Source organism: Terrapene carolina, unplaced genomic scaffold (assembly GCF_002925995.2).
Source record: "Terrapene carolina triunguis isolate 2854851 unplaced genomic scaffold, T_m_triunguis-2.0 Scaffold523, whole genome shotgun sequence".
In the NCBI taxonomy this organism is placed as follows: Eukaryota; Metazoa; Chordata; order Testudines; family Emydidae; genus Terrapene; species Terrapene triunguis.
In genome coordinates this window covers 1194934-1203585 of record NW_020664874.1, presented here as the reverse complement: position 1 = coordinate 1203585, position 8652 = coordinate 1194934, and positions in this window count along the sequence as shown.

Sequence of the window (8652 nt, the reverse complement as noted above, 5' to 3'; positions counted from 1 at the left end):
AGACTCCTATCTTTGGTGGGCAGACCTCAGCCCAGCTGTGACTGCTAGAGGCAAGACCACCTACACCCTGGGTCCCTTACAGCATCATTGATAGAGGGGGCAACACCTCCCAGGGCTGAAGTCTGGAGGATGTCTACCAATCTGTGGGTATTCTCCTGTACCGGCTCAGCTTAAATGCCCAGAACTGCAGCCATTCTCCTGAGCAGTTCCTGGTAGAACTTGAAATCCTCTGGAACTGGAGAAGCCAAAGTCAAGGCCACCAAATCGTCCAAAGAGGGTATTGACAGTGCTGCTGGAGCTGAAGGTGTCACCTGTGGTACGGTTTGGTTCTCAGGCAAAAGGTTAACCACAGAGGAAGAATGTAGTCCTGAACTTCCGCAACAGGCTGGTCCATGGCTTGGGCCGTTCCCCAGGTAAGGGGATCTTACATCCAACGTATGCAGAGAACTGGATCTGTGTGAATGAGAAGCACCCCTAGGCTGGGAATATCAGTCTAGCGTACAGCAAGAAGGCCAGTACATTGTGGGCCAGGCAGGTCTGTCTCTACTATAGAAATGTCTCTGCTTTCAGTATCAGTGCTTACTCCCTGGGTGTTTGGACGATGTATGTGATCTCATTTGCTGACGAGGGGAATGAGAAGAGTTGCAGGACACTGACCTGGAGTGAGAAGAGCTGTTAGAATAATCACTAGGTGTGATGGGTGCCCAACTGGCAGGACCTCTGTAAAACCTGACTTGTCCACTGTACAACATGGAAAAGGTAACATTGATACTCTGGTTGGCATCGTAGACAGTCTTGCCTGGGGTCCGGTACAGAGGATGGATCCCTTATTGGTGCTGAGGGGTCAGGATTCAGACCCCACCCTGATGTAGCTACTGATACTGAGGACGCTGGTACCAAGGCTGGTTTTGTAGACAATGCTGAGAGAGAGCGGGTGGAGCCTGCCTCTTCATTGGTACTGGAGCTGAAGGCAATCTCTGCCCCAAAGCTGAAGTCAATGAAGGGCCTGAGATAGCCTGGGGCACCGTCCCTTCACCGATATCTTGAGTTAGTGGGAATGCCACGACAGCTAGACAAAGCAAGTCTGAAGCTGCCAGGAACCTTGCCAGGTCGATGACACTGAGAGTGATGGTGCTGGAGTTTCCGTAGAGACCAGACTTGACACAGTCCCACGGATGGTTCTGGAGTCGCTGGCATGGCATTGGGATTCTCCCATCCTGATACTGGGCAGACACGGGTCTGTCCTGGGTACCAGACTTGTTGACAGTGAGGTCCTGCTCAACAATACTAATAAACTAACTAATCTAACAAACTATGGGTGCTAACTGCCAGAAACGATTTACACTAGGAAATACCGAATCACAAAGTGTGATGCAGCAAGGAAATCATGAGGAGATTCCAACACAGGGAGCTCCAACTCAAGCCACAGGCGGTAAGAAGGAAATGAGGGGGTTTAGGGAAGTGCCACCTTGATATAGCCTCGAGAGGACCCAAGAGGAGGTACAGAGCATGCATGCTTCCCCGACGGGTACTACAGCGGCAAAAAGTCTCCAGTTTGCAGTGCACAAGATGCCAGCACACTGGAGTGGAATACAGGTCTGCCCCCACTCCAAGCAAGAAGATCCACTCTGAAGGAAAATCAAACAGTTTTATAGAGATCCAAGAGGAAGAACACTTGATGTTAATTACTGAAGATCTAGAGCTTAACCATGTGAGGTGCAGAGAGACCTCAACACTCATGGAAGTCACTGGGGTGGCACAGTTGTAACTGAGAACGGATTCTGTTCCAATAAATACACGTCTCATTAGGTCTCTCAGTGACAGAAAGGAAGTGCATGATGATGGAGCACGTAGAGTCACAGAGTTTAAGGCCAGAAGGGGCCACCAGATCATCTAGTTGGCCCTCCGGCATATCCCAGCCCACCGACACCACCTGCACATGAAACCCAACAACCAAAACGACACCAAAGTATTACAGCCCACAGGAGACTAGACTATTGTGTGTCTCCGGGAGAGAATAGAAGGGAACAAAGAGCACCAAATGCCAGATACCTCTGCAATGGCAGGGAAATTATTGAGCTATAGCTAGATAATACTGACAAGAGACCTGTATCCACATGCTGCAGAGGAAAGCAAAAAAACCCCAAAGTTACTGTCAATCTCGTCTGGGGGAAAATTCCTTCCCGACCCCACATATGGTGATCAGTTAGACCCTGAACATGTGAGCAAGCACCTGAGAGGGAGAATGCTCCGTGCCACCTCAGCCCTGAGCCCCCCATTCAATGTTCCAACTTCAGCTGTAATGCTTCAGAGACAGACCAAAATCTCCCCCAGAACACATGGGGGGTATCCCTTCCTAACCCCTGCAGATGGCCAGCTGAAGCACGAGGTTTTAGGAACATAGGACATAAACTGGAATTGAGCAACAAGGCTCACTTTATTTAACTCCAGTGAAGCTGAAGTGAATTTATGGGCCAGGCTAGTATTTATGTTGAGGAGAATGTGGACAGAAGGGCAAGTTCATTTGGGTGTGTGTGTGTGTCATATCTCTGTATGTAGCATTTCGAGTAAAATAATGTAAACAGATAATAGTTATTACAGGCAGTGATATTTCCCTTGACCCATATTTAAAAATATATAAATAGAGTTCTGAAAGAGAAAAAACCCCCTGTAATAGAAACCACAACTTGAAAAGCCTGAGTAGCGTACATTGGTTCTGACCAAAGGGGATCTTTAATAGAGAAGTCAAAGAAACTGGCATTTGCTTCAATGTTCCGACTACAGCCAATTGATACATATCACTTTGAGAAGTCAGAAGTGCTTCTACCAATGGCCTTTTCCATGGTGCCCAGCACAACAACTGAAATATGTACTATGATGATGGCAGAAATCACTGATTGAAACTAAACAAGGTTTTTAAAAATCACAAAGGTGAGCTGGGGCGCCAAGCAATTTCCGAGTCTGGCTGCTACGCTTGTCTCTTGCTTCTCAAGCTAAGTGGGGCTGGGAAAGTTAGACAGCAGCCTGCTTAGTCCCTAGGATAAGGAGTATATGTTACCTTATGTTGCTTTTGAATGACCTAGCTGGTCATCACTCTTAAGTGGTATCCAGTATTTCCTGGCCAGGGAAGATTGTGTCAACATGGAACTTTCCTAAGGGTAGGGACTGGGGGATAGTCAAACTTTTTGTGAGAAGCCCACGCCTTATACTCAGATCTATCGACTGTCTACTGACTATCTGCAGAAGCAATTCTTCCTTTCCCTTTTTGCTCTCCTCAGGGCACTGTGTTTTGAATGCAGACGAAGATGCTATAGGCCAAATAGATGCTAGGTACTGTAGCTCACACCTGTGACTCACAAAAACATGCCAAACTTTATGTCTGTAACTATAGCTGGCAGGGAATCCAGGCCTGGAGGAGGTTTAAGTTCTCCTAGTGTAACTCCTGACTAACGTGTTAAATCCCATTGAATCTCCTCAGCTGCGTATAACTCGTGCTTTTCCTAATTTACACAAATGAAATGATTTCAGATATTTTCAAGGGATCTGTCTTCTTTAGTTTCTGCATATAATCAAATACAAGATTGTAATTAATCTGATCTTCAATCCCCCATGCATTATAAATGCCTTACATGACAAGACTGAAAGAACTGTCAGCAGCACAAACCTTGCTTTGTTTGTATTTGTCAAACACTGTACAGATTTCAAGAGAGACCAGGAGATCAGAAGTCCTGTATCCCTGATACAAGTCACTGTGGGCCAGGGTCTGATCTCAGGTACATTAGTGTAAATCTGCAGTACTATTAAAAGCAAGAAATAAATTACTGCAGACATCTGTCTTGGGCTGAGAGTTTATTCACCATGATTCAGCTTGGGGGGAACAGAACTGTGCATCTCTGAACATGGTGATTTACTGAAGAAACACAAGGTCCCTTAAGAGAAGGTTACTCACCTTGTGCAGTAACTGAGATTCTTCGAGATGTGTGTCCCTGTGGGTGCTTCACTTCAGGTAACTGTGCGCCCCTGCACCTCTAGTCGGAGAATTTCGACAGCAGTACCCAGTTGGGCCACACATGCTCTCTCCCCGTCTTGTGCCTGTAGCGGCGATTAAATAGGGCTTTGCGGCCAACCCCCCTCCCCGCCCAGTTCCTTCTCTACCACAGAGGACCTTACTGGAACTCCGAAGTAGAGGGGAGGAGGGTGGGTAGTGGAGCAGCCACAAACGGTGCACATCTCAAAGAACTTCAGTTACTGCGCAATATGAGTAACCTTCTTCTTCTTCAAGTGATGTCACTGTGGGTGCTCCACTTCAAGTGACTGTAGAGCAGTGACACTCAGTGGAAAGGAGGAGCTTCGGAGCTGGGTCTGTGATCAATAATAAGACCATGTGTCATAATAAAGTGTCGTATGTTGAGTCCTGCTCAATTGCGCAGTGTTGAATGAATGTTGCCGTAGACCCTCACATTTACAAACACCTCGGGAATGGAGGTTGTTCGTAACTCTGAAATGTTCGTTACTCTGAACAAAATGTTATGGTTGTCCTTTCAAAAGTTTGCAGCTGAACATTGCCTTAATACAGCTTTGAAACTATACTATGCAGAAGAAAAATGCTGCTTCCTCTTTATATTTTTTAGTGGTTTATGTTTAACACAGTATTATACTGTATTTGCATTTTTTTGGTCTCTGCTGCTGCCTGATTGTGTACTTCCAGTTCCAAATGAAGTGTGTGGTTGACTGGTCAGTTCGTAACTCTGGTGTTGGTAACTCTGAGGTTCTACTGTGGCTGCTTTACATATGTCTGTAACAGGTACATTATTAAGGAAGGCTACCAATGTGAACAGCGAACTGGTAGAATGTGTTCTAACCCTCGGAGGGGGTTGTAGTTCATGTCGGCGGTAGCAGAGATAAATGCACTCTGAAATCCATTTGGAAAGTCTCTGCTTAGATATAGCGTCTCCTTTAGATCTCTCAGTAGTAGAGAGAAACAGCTTTGGTGCCTTCCTAAATGGTTTACTCCGTTCAAGATAAAAGCCTAGTGCCCTTATGACATCCAGAGTATGGAATGCTGCTTCTGAGGTTTAGGGAAGAATGCGGGAAGATGGAATTTAGGTAGAAACTTAGGATGTGGTCTTAGAATGACCTTGTTATTGAAAAAGATTGTGTATGGGGGGTATGCCATAAGGGCGACAAGGAAGGCTACTTTCATTGAAAGGTGTAATAGACAACATGTAGCCAAGGGTTTGAACAGAGGTCCAGTAAGGGAACGAAGTACCAAATTAAGACCTCATGGAGGCGTTGGGACTCTGAGTTCAGGATAGAGTTTCCAGATACCTTGTAGGAATCGTTTTGTAATTGGATGGGCAAAGACTAAGAACCCATCCACTTTATGGTGAAAGGTTGTGATCGCTGCAAGGTGCACTCTGAGTGAGCTCGTTGAAAGAGCTGACATTTTTTAGCTGAAATATATAGTCCAGGGCTAGTAGTAGAACGGAGGTGGTGGCTCTGATTCATTTGTTCTTGTGGAGGTAGGTCAAATGTGTAGTCAATCATCTGCTGTTTAGCAAGATATCCTTCCCCGCTTCTGAGCAGATCATCTCTTCGCCTTGGAACCATGAGAGAGCCATGCTCTCAGGTGGGAATATCTTCAGGTTCAGGTGCAAGATTTGGCCAGCATCTTGTGACAGGAGGTGTGGAAGAAGTGGGAGCACACATGGTGAACATTCCGACCTCTGTTGTAGGTATGGAAACCAAGTTTGTCTGGGCCTTTTGGGGGCTATCAGGATGACCCTGCATTGGTTGGTCTTGATCTTTTGTATGACCCTGGACAACAATGGGGTAGGAGAGAAAGTGTAGAGATCACTCGATCATTACCTGTTAGGTTCACTCCCTCTGGGGCACCTGGCATTGGCCACTGTCAGTAGACAGGATACTGGGCTGGATGGACATTTGGTTTGACCCAGTATGGCCGTTCTTATGTTCTTAAGAGGTGCATCCCATCTGAGGAGGAAGGTGTCACCTCTGGATCCCGGTCCCAAGCCTGCTCTGGAGCAAAATGTTGGACATTTGCTGTTCTGACTCGTGGCAAATAGGTCTATTGTGGGGAATCCCCATTGATGGAATATGACTGTATCACCAAGGTTTACTTCCCACTCGTGATCGTGGGAAAACTTTCTGCTTAACATGTCTGCTGGGGTGTTCTGATATCCTGGTAGGTAGGCAGCTGATATGGTGATGTTGTGTTGGATGCATTTGGTTCCACAGTCGTAAGGCCTCGGTGCAAAGGGAGTGTGACCTTGCTCCTCTCTGTTTGTTTGTATGGAACATGCAAGCAATGTTGTCCATCAGGAGCTGTATGGTTTTGTTTTTGATCACGGGCAGGAAGTGTGCACATGCATTGCAAACTGCTCGCAGTTCCAGAATGTTTATGTGCAGTGTTCATTCCGAAGGAGACCACCTGCCCTGTACTGTTAGGTTGTTTACATGGGAGCCCCAGACCACCTGCCCTGTACTGTTAGGTTGTTTACATGGGAGCCCCAGCCCACTGTTAGGTTGTTTACATGGGAGCCCCTGTGAAGGCATCTGTTGTGATTACCATTGTGGGGGGACCCTGCACACACATTGTGTGAATGGGTCCACCACCGTAGCAAGTCCTTGACCTTTTGTGGCATGTGGACAGGCTTGCTCAGACTGTTTGTGTGGGATGTACACTGTCCTGTGCCTCCCTTGCCGGCGGCGCATGCGCAATCTGGCAAGTTTTGCAATATAGGTGGTTGCCGCCATGTGGCCTAATAGTCGGAGGCAAGTCCTGGCAGATGTTTGTGGCTGCTCACTGTAGTGTTGATCAGGTTCACTAGGGTGGCGAATCTGTGTAGTGGGAGTGAGGCTTTCGCCTCCAATGAGTTTAGGTGAGCCCCCAGTGAATTCTAGTTCTTGAACTGGTGTCACTGTTGATTTTTGAATATTTATTTGGAGGCTGAGTTTTGTAAAGAGTGACATTGTCCTTTGTGTGACTTTGATGGCTTCCTCCCAAGTGGGGCCTTGAGTAGACAGTCATCGAAATATGGGTATATCATGACCCCTTGTTTACGTAGGTGGGCTGCCACCACTGCTAGAACTTTGGAAAAAACTCGGAAAGCCATGGAAAGGCCAAAGGACAGTACCATGTACTGATAACAAAACAAATTGGAGAAACTGCCTGTGTGATAGATGTATGGCGATGTGAAAGTATGCATAGAATCATAGAACTGGAAGGGACCTCGAGAGGTCACCTAGTCCCATCCCCGGCACTCATGGCAGGACTAAGTATTATCTAGACCATCCCTGACAAGTCTAACCTGCTCTTAAAAATCTCCAATGATGGAGATTCCACAGCCTCCCTAGGCAATTTATTCCAGTGCTTAACCACCCTGACAATTAGGAAATTTTTCCTAATATCCAACCTAAATCTCCCCCACTGCAACTTGAGACCATTACTCCTTGTTCTGTCATCTGCCACCACTGAGAACAGTCTAGATCCATCCTCTTTGGAACCCCCTTTCAGGTAGCTGAAAGCAGCTATCAAATCCCCCCTCATTCTTCTCTTCTACAGATTAAACAATCCCAGTTCCCTCAGCCTCTCCTCATAAGTCATGTGCTCCAGACCCCTAATCATTTTTGTTGCCCTCCGCTGGACTCTTTATAATTTTTCCACATCCTTCTTGTAGTGTGGGGTCCAAAACTGGACACAGTACTCCAGATGAGGCCTCACCAAAGCCGAATAGAGGGGAATGATCACGTCCCTCAATCTGCTGGCAATGCCCCTACTTATACAGCCCAAAATGCCGTTAGCCTTCTTGGCAACAAGGGCACACTGTTGACTCATATCCAGCTTCTCGTCCACTGTAACCCCTAGGTCCTTTTCTGCAGAACTGCTGCCTAGCCATTCGGTCCCTAGTTTGTAGCAGTGTCTGGGATTCTTCCGTCCTAAGTGCAGGACTCTGCACCTGTCCTTGTTGCACCTCATCAGATTTCTTTTGGCCCAATCCTCTAATTTGTCTAGGTCCCTCTGTATCCTATCCCTACCCTCCAGCATATCTACCACTCCTCCCAGTTTAGTGTCATCTGCAAACTTGTTGATGACCCCTCCCAGCTTGGTATCGTCCGCAAACTTTATAAGTGTACTCTCTATGCCATTATCTAAATCATTGATGAAAATATTGAACAGAACCGGACCCAAAACTGATTCCTGTGGGACCCCACTCTATATGCCCTTCCAGCATGACTGTGAACCACTGATAACTACTCTGTGGGAACAGTTTTCCAACCAAAACAACAAGGAGTCCGGTGGCACCTTAAAGACTAACAGATTTATTTGGGCATAAGCTTTTGTGGGTAAAAAACCTCACTTCTTCAGATGCATGGACTAAAAATTACAGATGCAGACATTATATAATGACATGTGAAGAGAAGGGAGTTACCTTACAAGTGGACAACAAGGAGTCTGGTGGCACCTTAAAGACTAACAGATTTATTTGGGCATAAGCTTTCGTGGGTAAAAACCTCACTTCTTCAGATGCATAGAGTGAAAGTCACAGATGCAGGCATTATATACTGACACATGGAGAGCAGAGAGTTACTTCGCAAGTGGAGAACCAGTGTTGACAGGGCCAATTCAAT